This window comes from Kogia breviceps, chromosome 3 (assembly GCF_026419965.1).
Source record: "Kogia breviceps isolate mKogBre1 chromosome 3, mKogBre1 haplotype 1, whole genome shotgun sequence".
In the NCBI taxonomy this organism is placed as follows: domain Eukaryota; kingdom Metazoa; phylum Chordata; class Mammalia; order Artiodactyla; family Physeteridae; genus Kogia; species Kogia breviceps.
Genome location: NC_081312.1, coordinates 90,402,805 through 90,420,979, shown reverse-complemented (window position 1 = coordinate 90,420,979; position 18,175 = coordinate 90,402,805). Strand labels below are relative to the sequence as shown.

At 37.0% G+C, this 18,175-nt stretch overlaps 1 protein-coding gene and 1 pseudogene across 2 annotated transcripts in view; both read right to left on the bottom strand.

Moving 5' to 3' along the window:
* Positions 1–18,175, bottom strand: part of SEMA6D (semaphorin 6D) — a 607,719-nt gene that overhangs the window by 578,839 nt on the left and 10,705 nt on the right. The gene's annotated exons all lie outside the window — the stretch shown is intronic.
* Positions 3,735–8,222, bottom strand: LOC131752862 (rRNA 2'-O-methyltransferase fibrillarin-like; annotated as a pseudogene).

Sequence of the window (18,175 nt, the reverse complement as noted above, 5' to 3'; positions counted from 1 at the left end):
ATTTGTTAGGTTGGTAGGCTTGGGAGAATAACTTAATTTTCCTGTACCTTTTATAGCCCTGTCAGGTTATTGTTGATATTAGAAAGAATCTCAGTCCATCTTGGCCTTCTTAATATTTTCTCCTTTCTAGTTTTTATCATCAGTCATAGAGGCAGAACTGTTATGGATGAGAGTACATTTAAGGAAATAATAAAGACTCTTGACTGTCTGCAATATCCATCTCATACTGGCTGGAAATAACTTCAGGAAAGCTAATTATTAAATAATTAATAACAATAATCCCTTAACTAAAAATAATTGTGTTAACACCTAACCCAATCCTTGGCACATAAAGCTCATTCAACAATTGTTTCCTTTTCTCCCTTTCTAACTCTTAACTCCTTGGTCTGTCAGATTATAATATAAATTGTGATCACGAGTAAATTTGGCTCAGTGTTTTCCTCTTTGATTCAAGATCACCAAAGAAAACAACATTTCTATTCCAGATCCTCTCTATATATGGCTTTAGGAGAATAACTGCCAATTCTGACTTTCAAACCTCCTATAGTTAACTATTTATGCTAATGGATACTTAGGCTACATATATTTCAAAACATTATCAAATTAGGATCACACATCTAAAGAATATTTGTGTATCTTAATAAGGAAATATATTCTTGGCAATATACTACTTTATCTTATCAGTGGGCTAAAATAAGGTGAGGAAAATATATTCTTATTTTATGTGCAAGATAACTTTAGAAATTGTCCCCATTGATTGAATAATTTATGATAGATCTTGTGCGAGAGTGTTATGCAGCCATTATAGAGAATGAAGTAAATCCATTATTATTAGAATGGAAAGAGTTCCAAGACATAAAGTTATTGGAAAACCAACCAGATGTACAACACCAGATGTACAAGTATGTGCATGATATGATTTTTTTTAAGCAACCTGGAAAGTTGAATGGTTTTCAAATTGATACACGAGACAGAGAGTGATGGATGGACGCTGATATGCTATTGTTACTATTATCATTATAATTAGGCATCACACAAATGCAAAAATCAACAGTAGTTTTCTCTATGGAGGGTGGGGTTGTGAGACATTTATATTTTATCTTGTACTTACATACAATTTAAATTTTCTAATCATGTACATGTATTACTTTTTAAAAATATCATCAGAAATTATATGGGCATTGACACTTTGATCCGCTTCTGTTAGCCTACTTCTCTCTATTAAAAAAATAGTATGCTATTTTTTAACAATCTTTGGTATTATTGATAACAGGCTTAACTGAGCCATCATTTTCTCTGTCAAATCCACATTGCCAAATGGCTGGATTTTTAAAGGACTGCCTTCTAAAATAACAAAGCAATCCTGGTTTGGGCACATAACTACTTGGTCAAAGAAATATCAAGTGGTCATGACTGCCCATCCTGAAAATAAAAATCAAGGCTTGCATCTTCAAAGAAAGAGAAGTCATATAATATCCTCTATTTACTTATGACTACCTTCAGTAACTCCACCTTCTTTTGTACGTTGCTGGATTCAAATCTGGGGGGATGAATTATTATTTGAAACCTGTTCAAGGCTCCACTAATGTCTGGATACAGTAAAAGCCAGTGAAATCTCCCATTATTTTGACAAAATACTATAGAATTTAAGAAGCTAACTACATTGGAACAAAGGGGGGAATAGACCTAGCACCTTTCCAGAAACAGAACACCTATTACCAGTAAAGACTTGTGATCTAAATGTTCTTTACTCCATTCCCCTTTTTTAAAGAAAGGGAATGTAGTAAGTTTTCTTTCATTCAGGAAAAAAAATCTAATATTCATACTGGAACAAGAACTGCCAGCCATTACACTTTAAGGGTTTGATGACACTTTGGCAATTGCTCCTTTGGTCCAATGAATCAGGCATGAGTAACAATTTCAATCTTTTCTTTCTATACAAAAAGACCAAGTCAGGATTGACAGCCTTTTAGAAACTGGATGGCAGGGAGTTAAGCCCTGTTTTTGTTTGGCACATGAGCACTGGTGAGGACCAGTACAACAGACTTAGCCAGGCAACAGGGACCAAGAAATGATTTGGGCTTCAGATTTCTTCCTCACATCCCACATTGTATACATTCTTAAATATTCAGGAGTTACAGATGTAGAAAACAATCTTATGGTTACCAGAGGGGGAAAGGGGGGAGGGATAAATTGGGAGATTGGGACTGATGTATACACACTACTGTATATAAAATATATAACTAATAAGGACCTACTGTGTAGCACAGGGAACTCTACTCAATACTCTGTAATGACCTATATGGGAAAAGAATCTAAAAAAAAGTCGATATATGTATAACTGATTCATTTTGCTGTACAGCAGAAAGTTAACACAACATTGTAAATCAACTATACTCCAATAAAAATGTTTAAAAATTAGAAAATAAATAAAATATTCAGAAATTTTACAGTGTTCTCAAGATCTTTGAATTGAAAGAATAAAATGTGTTATACTGTAGTGGTGGATAAATATACAAAGTTTTCAAAATTCCCATTTTCAATGAATGTGTCTTAGGGTAAGCTACTTTTCCTCATAGAACCTCTAGTAGAAAACTTGCTTATTACATGGTTGACACTTGTTTACAAGCCAAAACTGGTAAATATTCTTCCAACATTTGCAAAAGTGTATTCCATGGAACACTGATCCCTTGGGATATTTCTTGAAGGTGAGGATTCCATGATCAAAACATTTTGGAAGCATTTTGTGCTATATTCTCATATTGGTAATTCACAGTGTACATCTGCATGTTCCAGATTCTGAGTAGTCAAAAAAAAATAACCAGTTTAAATTTGTTTAACATCTTAATTCTGAATCTTTTTCTTTATCATGGAAATACTTTCCTGATGCATTTATTAATATTTTATTGAATTAATATTCTATATAGAGGATACTTTGGGAAACACAAGATAATTCTACCTGTCAGTAATAATAGAATGGTCATGGGCCCAGCTACCACAGAAGACAGTGAGTGTCTCAAAGAGAAAGCAGATGAAAAGAATAGATCCACATGCTAGGTCTGGCCCAGTCAGCACCCTGTAATTAGAGTAATTAGACTCCTTATTGGTAAATATTCTTGCCTTACTGCCACTCAAATTTGGACCAGAGGCAGAGTGAAATAAACCACTAGGAGAGAAGGGGATGCTCTTTAGTTATCCCTACAGATCAACCCAATCTCAATTATACATGAAAATAGTAAGCCAAGAGATATTACATGACATGCCCAAGACCACTCTGGTGGTCAGAAGCAGGCCTGGATTGAGAACCCAGTCTTCTGAATCTGATGCCAAAGTACTTCTTAGCAGCCCACACCAACTTCTGCCCAGTGATGAGCAGAAAGCCTATTGATTGAACCAAATGTAATTGAATATTAATATTACTTTTGGGTCCATTACAGCCATGATGAGAAATGAACAATTAAAGACATTTAAAAATTGTTTAATGTTTCTTTTTTGCTTTATAATTTCTATTGTTCCTAATACTTTGAATGTATAAGTGGAAAACAACAGAATGTATAGCAGTATAGTGTAGTGGGTAGTAGAGTGGCTAGACATTACCCATCTACTGAGCACAGAAAACAACAGCCTACAAGCTTCTAAAGAATCACAAATTAAAAATCACCCAGTCTAACATCAGCCAACAGTAGCATTAACAGTAGCAATGCAATCTATCCCAATCCAGACGGTGCTGGGCTTCAGCTCACACTGGGGTGTGGCTTGTACACACCTATGACCACAGGGTGGTCTTTTTCATATTGCTCTAAAGCCAACTGCTCCTGGGGCTTCATTGTCTCCTGTTGCATCTTTTCACTTCAGAGACAAATATGGCCTCGGGAGAGGCTGTGAAGTCAATGCAATTGGGCTTAATGGAAATCACCAAGTGTCCTCCATTACATAGGAAGGTGTGGGCATTCAGGGCTACAATCTGGGTCTGGTCTGGCTGGGCCATGTCGGCAAACATCACATCCACCATTGCAATGAGCTTGTGGTAAGTGCTGAGCATCTTCAACGACAGGAATAATGTTGGTTCTCTTCTTGGCCAAATTAATGAGGTCACAGCCGGGCCAGTGGGAAAACTCAACTGCACAGACCAGACCCTGTTGGCCTATGATGTCAGAGACATGGGAGAGCGTGGTACCCAAGGTAGCCCTGAGGTAGAGCACCTTGGCCCCTGGCTTGATGTGGATCTGGTCCACAGAGTCCAAGACTGCTGCAGACAGCTTGGAATGGAAGGGGGTTTTGCTTTATTTAATCTGGGGGGTTAAACAGAGGTGAACTCCTATCATCCCTCATCTGTATTCTTGTTAAGACTCTAAGCATAAACTTCCTTATAATAATAATAATAATAGGAAGAAGAACAACAACAACTAGTAGTAGTAGAAGTAGTAGTAGCAGTGACACTTACTGTTTTCTTTATCTAATATGGTTCTAACTGCTTTAAATAGGTTAACTCATTTACTCCCTGTAATAATTCTGAGGTAGATAATACTATGTTTCTCACTTTACAAAGTGTGGGAACTACAGACCAGCTAGTTTTTAAACCTTGCCCCAAAATCTCATGGCTCTATGTGGCAGAGACAGAATTTAAACCCAAGCAGTCTTACCCCACAGGTTTTAGTCTTTAACCATTATGTATATTGCCTTGTAGGTGTCTGCTGATGGTTATTTTCCTTATCCATTTCCACACTCACTACCTCTTGTCCATTATGGATTCATCCATTGTTGATTTCCAAATTTCATGAAGTATCAAAATCACCTAGAGAGCATCTTTAAAATAGACACTGTAGTCCTCTCTCCAAGATACTCTGATCCATATTAGACTAGGTAGTTTCAAAAAGCACAAGAGGTTCATCTGGAGGCTCAGATCCAAGGACCCATGTTTGGGAGCCATTGATTTAGAGCCTTTCTCTCTTGGCTGGTTGCCTTATTCATCAAAGATACTAACTAGGGGGCTTCCCTGGTGGCGCAGTGGTTGAGAGTCCGCCTGCCGATGCAGGGGACGCGCGCGGGTTCGTACCCCGGTCCAGGAAGATTCCCACAAGCCATGGAGCGGCTGGGCCCGTGAGCCATGGCCGCTGAGCCTGCGCATCGGGAGCCTGTGCTCCACAGCGGGAGAGGCCACAGCGGTGAGAAGCCCTCGTACCGCAAAAAAAAAAAAAAAAAAAAAAAAAAAGATACTGCCTAGGTTCACAGAAGCCATGAGAGGAGGGAGGACACAAAGGGTAGCTAGACTGGCTAAACCAGCACCTGTCCCAGGAAGTTTTCACATCCCCTTCCCACACTATGAAATCCTTGAGGACAAGGACAAAACATTAGTCAGATTTGGACCTTCCATGATAGTTAGACTAGTGCCTGATTCATAGTAGATGCTCAGTTAATACTTACTGTCTAGGTTTCTGGGTGAATATTATTGATAAAAGGCAATAAAATAATGGTTTATCCAAAGAGACTAAGAAGGATCTTCTAACTAATAATTGCCTATTGCTCTGATAATAAAAGAGTCATAAATTTCTCTACAACATAGTAAATAGGAGATATAGCAAGAGAGCTTAATCACCATATTAACACAAAGGAAAGAATGAGAAGGGCAACAACAAATGGGTGCAAAGGAGGAAGTCGTGTTTAACTGATGTATGGTTTGACAAACTACATATCAATTTAGAGATTAAATATAATCATCTAGGTTCATTTGATTACATTCATTAAATAAAACGAGTGTATTTTTAAAAAATTCCTTCAAGGCTGGCTTCATAGGACCCTCAGATGAATTTACCCACTCATCCTCCCTTCCACTACTGCCTAATTGCCCCACCACAGGCTAATGCGCAAACAGTCCTCAGCAACCATTTATCTTTTTTGAAGTCTTCTCCTTAGAGCTCCCTTTAAGAATAGCAGTGTGTTTTCCCTTGAACTTATTTTCTCTCTCTTAGTTGTTTGTTTCCTTTCAAGCATGTTGGAGAGGCTTCTTTGCTGTTTGTTTCTGAAGCAAATCAGGGACACTAATTTGTTCTTTGCGGATTTTTGAAAGCTACCCCAGTGGGAGCCATTTGCTTTGACCAGGATTTCTGCCTGTGGATGATGGGGAGGGAGAACTCAGAAAGGCTATTAAGACAGATAGGAATGCTATAGCTAGGTGAACACATTAATGATGTAGAGCTGAGAAGCAGAACTCCTGATTTTGAGGAGATGCAACCAATGAGCACATGGAGACAAGACTACCCAAGCGCCAGCATTTACCTCTGTGCAGGTGTGTACTAAGTAGCAATTTCTGGCTGAGATAGAAAATCCTGTTCTCTTTAGACATGGGGATGCAGCACAGATGTGACACTGCAGGTAGAGAAAAATCTTCATGGGCTCTGAAGCTAGAAGGAAGTTGACAGTTCATTTTAGGGTGATGGGAAAAGCATTCTGGCTGAGGGGTGGGTGGAAAAGTTCTCAACTCGCTCAAAACCTGTACATTTTAATCCTGGATCTTCCATTAATTGACATCGTATCCCTGTCCAAATCACTTCATCTCCCTGCCTCCCAGAGTTCCCCCACCTGTAAAACCAACAGATCCAAACTGTTGGCCAAGTGCTCCTTTCCATTTTAATGTGCTGCCTTCAGATTAACAAAGATACACTCATATTTATATCTATAAGATAAAAGCCTTTCACTTATTACCTTAAGTTGACTTTCAGGAAAAACAAACTATATAAGAAAATGAATGTATACTGGGAATTTATTTTTTAAAACAACCTTCAAAGTATATAGCCAGAGAACAATTTTATATACCTTCTACCCAGTCATCTACATATTCCTAAATTTCTGTATAGAGCAAATGATAATAAATCTCAAGCCCTATAAAGACACTGAATTATCAGAAGAAAAGGCCCTACAGTATCTGTTTATGACAAAAGAAAATAAAATTTTTAGAAGTGTATTGAAAGATAATGTAAGATGAATAAATGTTTTTAAAATGCAAAACCAATTATCTTATTATCCTGACAGAACTACTAGTTTTATTTATGCATATTATCGATACACACATGCTGTATTTACATTGTTATAATAATGGTATACAGAGAATTTCATATTCACTATTTTTACATATATTATCTCATAAACACACCTTATTTTGCTACTTAATTATTATTTTAATGGCTACATAGCATTAAACTGTGTTGATGTACCATAATCTATAAAATCATTATTTTGCTGGACTTTTAGTTTGTCTCCAACTTTTTGCTACTAATATCGATTGAAATAAAATTTTTTATGGTCAGTTTTTGTTTCTGTTCAAATGTTTCCATAAGAGAAGAATTTTGAAGGCAATGGATATGAGTAAATTTGTGGCTTTTGCTGCAAAAGGTCATGCTACTTTCTAAAGGGATTATCAATTAATAATGTCACCAGCAAGGAATGCACACATCATTTTTACCAAAACTTCACCATCTTTAACGGTGATCATTCTTGTGATGTAATATTTTATGCATTTCAGAACTGGCAGAGTGACAATGATGTGTATGACAAAGTGTCCTCAATAAATATGTTTCGACCCTCCTCATTAAAACTCTGGACTTAACTTGGAGATTCATTTATTCATTCATTCACTCTAATGCACTTGTTCATTAACTCATGCATTCAAAAACCTTTCATTGGGCACAATTATGTAATGAAAATATGTTAGGCCCTGGCTATACAAAGTTATACTTTCCCTTAATGGCTCACTTTCTCAAAGAGAGAAATCTATGTGAGCACATATATGGTCTCTGCCTTTATTCCAGTGTGTTTTAGGATGCATAAGGACTCAGGGGAGAAGACAAAAAAAAGCTCATTATTTTTCCTTCATAGCATACTTTCAACGAAACATACTAGGTATCTCCAATTATCAGAACTAGTTTCTTAATCCATGCCATGAATGAGCAAACTACTTCTAAAGGTATGACACAGCTTATTTTCAGAGGCAGAAAGTTTGCAAAGAAATTGGTAAGAACTGTAATCAGCTAAATACTTATTCCGAAGTTCTCCTACTTCCTCTAATATTGGCTTTCTCTTCTTATATGTGCCCACTATGGTGTTGAAAACATATTAGGTACCTAATAAATTGTGATTTTTATGACTCTTTCTCCTTCATCTCTAAGCTTGTATACCATCTTCTTTAGATTCAAATCCCCTTACCTGAAAAATTCTTCCAGGCCCATACTCCAACATACTTAACTGTTCTTGACGTTAATCCTCCCTCCAAACAACAAGCATCAAGTGCTTAAAGTATGCCATGCACTGCAGTATATTATTTTTTGTAATTCTTACAAAATCTGCTTTATATGCTATTTATTAGAGAAATTATATAATTGACAAAGGTCACAAAGCTGATAGGTGAGAGAGTTGGGGTTTGCATTAAGATTATCTCTAAATTCCTTTTTTCCCCCTTTGGCCATGCCTAGCAGCTTGCAGGATCCCAGTTCCCCAACAAGGGAATGAACCCGTGACCTCTTCAGTGAAAGCACAGAACCTTAATCACTAGACCGTCAGGAAATACTCTCTAAACACTTCTTTGATTCTATCTTGTATTATTATAGTGTTCCAACTCTGGAGAAAGGCTTAGTACCTATGCCCAGTCTCCCTACAGTATTACCTATGTACTGGATGGTATTCAGGGGAACCAAAATGGGGGAAAAAAAACATATAAATGTGCTAAGCAAATTTTTCTATGATAAAATAAGTGGTCAAATCTATCAATTCCATCCACACCTTAACAGACTAGATGACTTAGAATGGTCATTATTAAATAGTCACCATTTCCACAGTGATTAATTTAATTGGATATTATTGTTAAGACATGACCTCGATTTTTATTGTAAACAATAATCTCTGGCCCCATATTTTACTGTGGCTCATTAATGATCCTGGACACATACAAAATGGGCCCTCACACATATGAATTGTATTCTGAAAGAGAGTATACTTCTACACCTCACATGGAGAAGTTTCAAGTCACTATTGATACTGCATTTGGAAGCCATAGTGCCGCCGTGGGTTAAATTTTGCTCTGAATTAGGTTTTATTGCTCATGAATATCTTAAGATGATCATGTCTGAACCATAGCCAAAATTAAACAGTGCGAACAACTGAGAGTCCCTCACAAATCACCTTTAAATGCCACCTATAAGGATAAAAACTGAATTTTTATTACCATTTGACCTTTCCTTAGCTAAGATCTCATCAAGTTCCAATGGTCCAGAGTGTCATGCCACTCTCTTCTCTAACAAAAGAGGTTTGCTACTAATGCCTAAGGTTACTGAGGATTCTGTACTACCAAATTCTTTTGTATTATCAACTCCATAATTTTTTTCTTTCTACAATTACATTCTGTGCAAAAATACTGATACAAACAAGACACTAACTTATTATACAATGTTTGCAGTCTCTGACATTAAATAAACAAATAGGAAAATGTGGATTCTCATAGTACGCACAAAACAATGAGATTCATTCAATAACTCTTAAACATACATGGTGTTTCACTTCTAGTAGTGAAAGGGGTCATCAGCTGAGTCTGTTCAGATAAGCAGACGGAAAACGTGATGTTGAAGATACAAGGGTACACATTTTTTGAAAATGACATTTTAAAAAAATACTTAGGTAGTCTAATTACATAAGCCTTTCTCATTCTTTGTTTTTACTGAAATGAGATGGTCAATCTCATTGGGGGAAATGTCTCTGAGATGTGTTTTATATACTACGGTAGACTCTACCTCTTAGAAATTCTTTGATTACAGAATTTGCTACAGTCTGGTCAAATTTCCCTCTCTTACAAATGCAATGATATTAGTAATTCATCCTCCAAACTACCTACTCCAGGAATTGATAGTGCCAATCTTCTGTTGAGCCCAAATAATTTCTATATAATTAAACAAATCCTTCTGATATGACTCAGTAGACAATCCAAAATAAAAGATCAAAATCAGGCTCACAGAAAAAATTATTAATGTGTCTTTTATATTTACTATGTTTTTATTTTTTTCTTTGGTTTGAAAGCACTATCATTCTATTTCTTAGATAAATTAGTGCCTATGAATTTCATAAATAAGCTTGATACAAAGACCCATTCAGACATATGGTAGAAATTTCTGTAATGCATGCCATTCAACCTTAATGGTTTTTATTTTGAAATTCTCTTTGGAGAGTGCCATGTTAGTTCATTTTACTTCATGAAACACTTGTGTTAATTATTTTTCTCTACAAACAAAGCAGCATAATGTAGAAAAAAGTTATTTAGAAGTAAATTAAAAGGACTGAACATTCTAAAATGCAAATTGCAAAAACCTTCTGCTAAACAGATGAACAAAACAAGGCAAAAGATGGTTTATCTCAGTTCTATAAAGACGGAGACTACCTTGACTACAGCTTACATATTGACTCCTCCTATCCTCCCTCCCTTCTCTCTCTCCCTTTCAGCCCACTCAAAGAAACCATGCAGCTCTGGTGGAAGAAAAAAATCATTGCCATCATATTGTTCTGATAATTTTTTTTCAAAACAATCAGCAATTATTTTGTTGAGTAAAGAAACCAGGAAACTTGGGGGCAGCATTCTAAGTTAACTTTGGGAAATATCGTTTTATACTTATAAATGTGTAATATGTGTTTACATGATATTTATAGGGCAGTTTGAAAAAAAAAAAAAAACTGCCATGCATTTTTACCTCAGCCTCAAAATGTCAGCTGGTGAAATTACATGTGCAATCTTATTCTAAATCCAGGTTGAAACTTTTAATGGCTTTACTCCAGAGATTCTGAGCTTATTGTAATAGTATATAATTAATTTTTCTGTATTTCAGCCACTCATTAGAATAAAAGTTAAAAATATTTAACAATGACTGAGATGCTAAGAATTATAAATTAAAAGTAGTACTTTGAATTTACTCCAGGCATATTTTATGATTTTGAGTAAACATTTTATTTCCAATAGATATCTGAATTTTATAAAATATAATATCAGACAGAAAAGGACTGCCAAGTTTCCCCCAACAAGTACCATTTAAATTTGCTTGTTTAGTTGGTTGTGCTTTGTATCCTGGCACTTCATAGTCTTAAAACACCTTTCACAAATGTATTTGTCTTCCCAATAACCCAACAAAGTAAGTACATCAGATATTCACATACCTCTGATTCACTCCATTGTCATTTCCCTTATCCCATGGCAACTTAAGTACATAGATAATCTTCTCTATGCTCCTTCCTTGAGGAAACTTGCTTTCAGGTTTACCAAACACTTTGCTTTACTGCAGGAAGCAGCAGAACATGATGATGAAGAGTGTGGTCTCTGAGGTTGGCCTTAATTCTACCCCCAACCAACCTAAAGGTTGGACATGCTACTTGACCTTTCAAAAACTCAGTTTTATCTTCTGCCAAACAGTGTTAAAAATATGAACTTTCATAATCAGGACTAAATGAAATAATGCATGCAACTAGCTAACCTAGCAGAGTGCAAGGTGCATGGTATGAATTCCATAAATTCAACTAGTTTTATTATTAGGCATCTCAGCTCACATCCACACAAAAGCACTCTAGAATAAACCTTACACTTTGTTTCTGGGAAGGCATAAAAGAAGATCTACTGTAGTTTGGTAAGTTTTCATGGAAAATAAATATGTGAGTAGTGGTTACCAGGGTGGAGGTGATCATGGGTCAGGATGGGGAAAATATTTTTAGCTCTTTCACGGTTAGGTTTTCACACTAGGACTACATAATTTTCTTGAAAGAACTGCTAAAATATCACACACATAGAGATACTTGAACATACCCACGTAGATATTTAAATGTTCATTCTAAAACATATTCCAAGTAAAACAAGAATGCTGGAATTCTCTGCCATTTGGGGTGAGGCACATGTACATGCACTCTTCCTCATGTGTACAGAGTTGTGAGTTGTGTTAAGCTTTGCCTTGTATACCACAAAACCTCCTTTGCCCACCAAGGTTGCTCAGCAAACACCTTGCTGAAAAGGTATTATTAATTCACAGGAATAGTAGAGTTCTCCAGGTGGTGTGATTCATGGTCGGTAGTGAAAGCAGCTGAAACAATCTTTTCATAAATTTCTTTCCCAACTTAACACAAACCTCTCTATTAGTCAATAGGCCTAATGAATTATCCTAACAGATTTGCTACCTCAAATATTTTTTTATGGAAAGGTTAGAAGAGACAGAAACAAATAAACAAACAAGTGGACTCGCAGCTGGAAACTTTCAATGGCCTTAGGGGTCAATTATTTACTGCAGACAAATGCAATAAGAGAAGGATGTATAAGAGGATAACATTCTTCTCTTCCACATCTCCCTTTTTCTTGTTTCAAGTCCTCAGAGCAAAGCTTCTACAGAAAGTTCCTTCCCAACAAGGAACGCCACACTGTACCCAATGAAATTTCATCACTTAGGGGTTTCAGAGAGGTACAGAAACATACTGACATGTAACTGCTCTTTCTCTTGACCATATATTTTTGTTATTATTTGTTACCAACAGTTTATAAAAATATTGGTGCCAATCAAGTGGAATTACAATTGAGGAGTCTGGATTAAGAAAAATATCTAAATTTGAATACTGGCTCTCTTGCTTAATAATTTATTAACTATTCTCACCCTCCCCCAGACAAAAGGAAAAAAAAAAAACTCATCAAATTGTGAGTGAGAAATCCAGGTCCTTATTTTGCATACCCATAGTGTTAAAGGTTCACCTTGGAGTTATACAATGCAGTAGCCTTTCTAAGCAGAGGGAGTTTCAAAGATGAAAAACATAGGATCCAAGGTATTATTATTCCCACTTATTTCACTGTCTTAGATCACTATCTTTAGGGAACAACATGATCTTAGCCACAATGGGAACCACATTCTTTAAAGGGAGAAGAATATCATAAAGGTTCAGAGACAAATCCAAAGAAATGGGTTAATTACTGGGTTTGAAGTGGATCCACTCAGTTTGATGTAAGAAAGGGGCTGACGGCCCTAACTCTGGATTAGACCTGGGAATATCGGGTGTTAAGTAAGACACCTAAAGGACACTAACTGGACAGTGTATGAATTCCTGTACATTTATGTACATGTGAGAAGCAAGAGGTACAAACAGAAGGAATCAGAAATCAGCCTGGGCCACAGATCCAAAGCAACTGTTACCGTACAGGACTCAGCAAGAATGTATAGGAGGTGGGTGGAAATTTACCATCCTATTCTGAGATGCGAAAAGAACATATAGTTCCTTTATTTCTCTCATATAACTCTTCTTTAAGTTGTCCTACTCCACATACACTTACTAATTCACAATATTTTAATTACTTTCAAGTTTAAGCAGTCTCCTTAAATTTAAATATTGGGTCTATTCAAAATTAACTCCTTAGTAGGGCTGTTTATATAATCATTTTCTGGAGGACACAGTCTTTTAAAAAAATTTTTAGATTAATTTTTAGGGGAGTATAGTTGCTTTACAATGTTGTGTTAGTTTCTGCTGTACAGCAAAGTGAATCAGTTATATGTATACATATATCTCCTCTTTTTAAAATTTCCTTCCCATTTATGTCACCACAGAGCACTGAGTAGAGTTCCCTGTGCTATACAGTAGGTTCTCATTAGTTATCTATTTTATATATCATAGTGCAAATATGTCAATCCCAATCTCCCAGGTCATCCCACCCCACCCCACCCCACCTTTCCCTCCTTGGTGTCCATACATTTGTTCTCTACATCTGTGTCTCTATTTCTGCTTTGCAAATAAGTTCATCTGTACCGTTTTTCTACATTACACATATAAGTGATATTATATGATATTTGTTTTTCTCTTTCTGACTTACTTCACTTTGTATGACAGTCTCTAGGTCTATCCCCATCTTTGCAAATGGCTCTATTTGGTTCCTTTTTATGGCCATAAATTGTATATATGTACCACAACTTCTTTATCAATTCCTCTGCTGAGGGACATTTAGGTTGCTTCCATGCCTTGTCTATTATAAATAGTGCTTCAATGAACATTGGGGTGCATGTATCTTTTTGAATTATGGTTTTCTCCAGGTATATGCCCAGGAGTGGGATTGCTGGGTCATATGGTAGTACTAGCTTTAGTTTTTAAGGAACCTCCATACTGTTCTTCATAGTGGCTGTACCAATTTAAATTCCCACCAACAGTGTAGGAGGGTTCCCTTTTCTCCACATCCTCTCCAGCATTTACTGTGTGTAGATTTTTAAATGATGGACACTCTGACAGATGTGAGGTGATACCTCATTGCAGTTTTGATTTGCATTTCTCTTCTTTATTCCCTAAGATAATTCCTAGACTGACCATGGGTTTATGACAGTGAATGGAAGGGGGCCCCAATCCACACCAAAATTTCAGATCCTCTCAGGTCCCTGATATAGAGTGGTAACACCACTTTACTCCCTATGTGGACACCCTGGAATAAATTCAAAATATTTAACAATGGGTACAGCATGGCACCAACCAATCAAAATTGATGCCAGTCCAATAAAAACTATCATTATAGACACTGACTGTAAACAAATGATATAAGCATGTCATTGTGGACCTGCTAATATAAGCCCTGTGGGTGACTACTGAAATTTGATTGCTCCATCTAGTCTTTTGGAGGAACCTGCTGGTGCCCCTCATTGTTGTCCATAGGTACAAGCCATTTCTCCTAATCTTTAAGATTCCACCCATAGCAGGCACCTTCTTCCTTCAAACCTCAGATCACCACTAATCTGCTTGCTTCCCTATGCCCTCACTGGGACATGGCTTCTAGATCCCTGTTTGGAGGTTCATCAACCAAGCCAACTGCCTGCTCTACTGTTGCCCAGGTCATACTGGGGCTCCTCCTAAAATCTTGCTGTTTCCTCCTAAAACCTAACACCTGGGAAGCACACCACTGGTATTCCTTCTGAATCCTGCTCTTTTTCTGATCTCAAAGTCAAGGAAGGAAGGTCAGGATCTTAAATAACCCATCCTGGTTCCCTAATTCCATAAATTTTCCCTGCCACAATTCCTTAGGGCCGAAAGAGTGGGCTTTCCATTTCTTCTGTCTCATCTTGAATTTGCCCTATCTCCTGGAATGCACTAAAACTCTGATCTATTCTACCAGTCTTGGTTCTTGATTTGCTGAAAGCTAGAGGATTTAGAAAATCCTTTTTCCTCAACAATACCTGATTTTCAAGAACATTATTGTGCTACAGTAAAGAAGTCAAGAAGTTAAGCTTTGAAATGCAAAGTTCATCAGTGGACACTCTATTTAAGAAAGTACCAACTGTGTCCTTTTCTAAAGCAATAAGTCTCCTAACCCCACAAGGAAATGACTTGAATATATTCAAAACTTGTTCCTTTACAAATATGAATTAGATATTGATAACAAAATAATTATAATTTGGTTAGAATTGGAAAAAATATACATAATAATACTTAGAGCAAGATATAATATTTACATATTCAGCAGTATATTAATTAAAGGCAGCATGGAAATGGAGATCTTTATACCAAGAGATAAAATCAAGAAATTTTTGATAAGTTGCCCAAAGCAGCCAAAGAAATAGAGACTAGTAGGCTGGGAAAAGCCCTTCTACGAGTCGTGGATCATCAAGCAGGATTTTAGGGTATGCTGGGATTTTTTTCCTTACTTATTTTGCTGTTAAAGTTGGAGTTAAATCAGAGGCTGTGAATAAACCGTTGTGGACCTATCTCAATTAATTCTCCATCCCCACCCCTCACTTTTAATCCCTAGCCTAGGTTTTCATCACAAAAAAACACTATTGTAAGTTCAACCCTTGAGATAAATCTAACAAAGCAAAGGCACACAGAATAGCAGTCTGTACAACACCTGCAATCTAATCTAAAAACAGACTTTGAGGGGTCATTCTAATCATCCTTCTGATTTTCTTCTCTATTCCAAGAAATTAAAGAGACCAAATGTACTGCCTACTAAGCGTCAGTACGTGGAGAACCAGCTAAGTTTGGCTCTCTAAACATCTATAAGGTAACCTCCCATACAGAACACAGCTTTAAATCGTCATGGTCTACCATGAAAGAACCTTCTGTGATGGAGAGTAAAATTTCACAGATTTGAGGGAAGAACAACTGTTCTCAAAAGTACCAAAGTGATATTTTAAAAAATCACTGAAGAAGCTACAAACCACTGCTTTTTACCAACCACCAGGACTATTTAAAACCAAAGTACAGAAAGGTGGAGGTTCAGATTCCCCATTTGGTTGCATAGATGAGGAAACATTTTCTGAATCTTTCATTTTTCTCTCAACACTGTGAAGATCTACCACTACAACCTATTCAAAATACCTTTTCCTAGTGTTTAGAACCTGGCATTTTTCCCAGATACTAAAATTTCTAATGAAAAGAAGCAATCATACAAACCCAACCCGACAAGCTTAAGATCTTTTGTTGGTTGTCTTACATAATTGATATTACATGTATATTTAGAATAAATGGACACTGTACCCTTGTCAGTTGCTCCTTCTAAAATGTTTCACATTCTTTTGAATTGTGTGCAACTTTAGAAATTTCCAATCATCTTACTTTTAAATACCTCACCTTACAATATAAAAGGGCTTAGAGCTTATTTAAATAAAGACATTATACATAGCTCTGCCTGCACTCTTTCAAAATACTCAGTCAATTAACATAAGCTACCTTCCAGAGGATTTGCTTTAAGTCAGGTGGAAAGGAATATTATTTCAGAACCAAAGAAGGAAAAAAGAATATGGAATGCATAGCAAACCAGACATCTGAAAAAACATTAAGACTATTCAATTTCCTCATATTTTAGGGATGGTGGTGGTGGGCTTTTTTTTTCCTCCCCTTTCAAAGCGTTCTGCCAATGATTGCATTCTAGACTCAACAAAAGGTTTCTGGGACGTCTCCAAAGGGATATAATGTCCAAACTGTTGCAGCCCCTTCTATTAGAGAGAGGCTCAGGAAGTCTCTCTGTAACCTCCAAAATATTGCAGGCTCAATTACCCTCAGGGTACAGTGAACGGGCAGCACCATCAATCATTCCCAGGGCACTTAATGCCCTGAGAACAGTTCTGAGTCCCACAGCAGCAACAGGGGTGTCTAAGAACTGAGCTGGTCTCTGACAGTTGGGCCATGCTGCCACCTGCAGGTCAGCAGGAAACACAACTCTTCGGATGCCAGTCTTTTCCCTCCAGTTCTAGAGGAGCTACAAGGTACGGGATGTGCTGAATATCCCCTCCTTCTTGGGCAAATAATCCTGTTCTTCCTCCTCTCCAGATGCTGGGACTTTCCTCTTCATTGTTTAGTTGCTTGTGGAACAAGTGAGGCCAACAGAAATGGGTGAAGGCTGGCAGCACCATGGTCTTTACCTTCCATGCTTTGCTCACCCACACCCTCATCCACATTGGAGCCCCATCTTTGGGTGCACCTGTTCTCGTTTGTCCATCCAGTTGATCAATATTAGAAGTTTCATGTTCTGTTCTAGAGACAAGATACTGTACCTACCTTAAAATACTCTGACTCTGGGTGAAGCAAGAGACAAGAAAATAAGATAGTCATGGCCCAGTCACGATGAGTGTTCACACTGGGTAAGCACCAGATGTTGTGGGACCCGGAGGAGGGATATCTACATTGGTCAGGGGTGAAAGGATGTTAGGCAAGTCTCCAGCGGGAGGGACTCTGTAGTGGCATTATACAAAGAATAAGGATGTGTTTTTGAAATCTGATGAGCCTATGATAAAATCACAGCTACAATTAGAAATCATGCAACCTTTCCAATTTTCATTCTCTTCACCGGAAAATTTTTTAGTAAAAATTTAGTAAAAATTTTAGTAAATTTTTAGTAGTAATATTATTATTTAGTAATAATATTTTGTTATCAGACAAGATAGAAATTACATGTGTCAAATAACTGAAATAGTGTATTAGCTCAGTACCAGATAGACATTTTTATTTTAATTATAACAGTTCTGGCAGAGCAAGCTGGTCTTATCTGGGCAGAGAAGAGGGGCAGGGAAAGGACAAAACATGCAAGTCAGATGGGTGGGAGAACTGTGTGTTCAGGGATCTTCAAGCAGTGTGTTTTCACTGGAAACACTTCAGTTTCACTCTTCATGTTTCTTGATGTCTATCTCTCCTCTTTATCCCCCTCTTTTTTTTT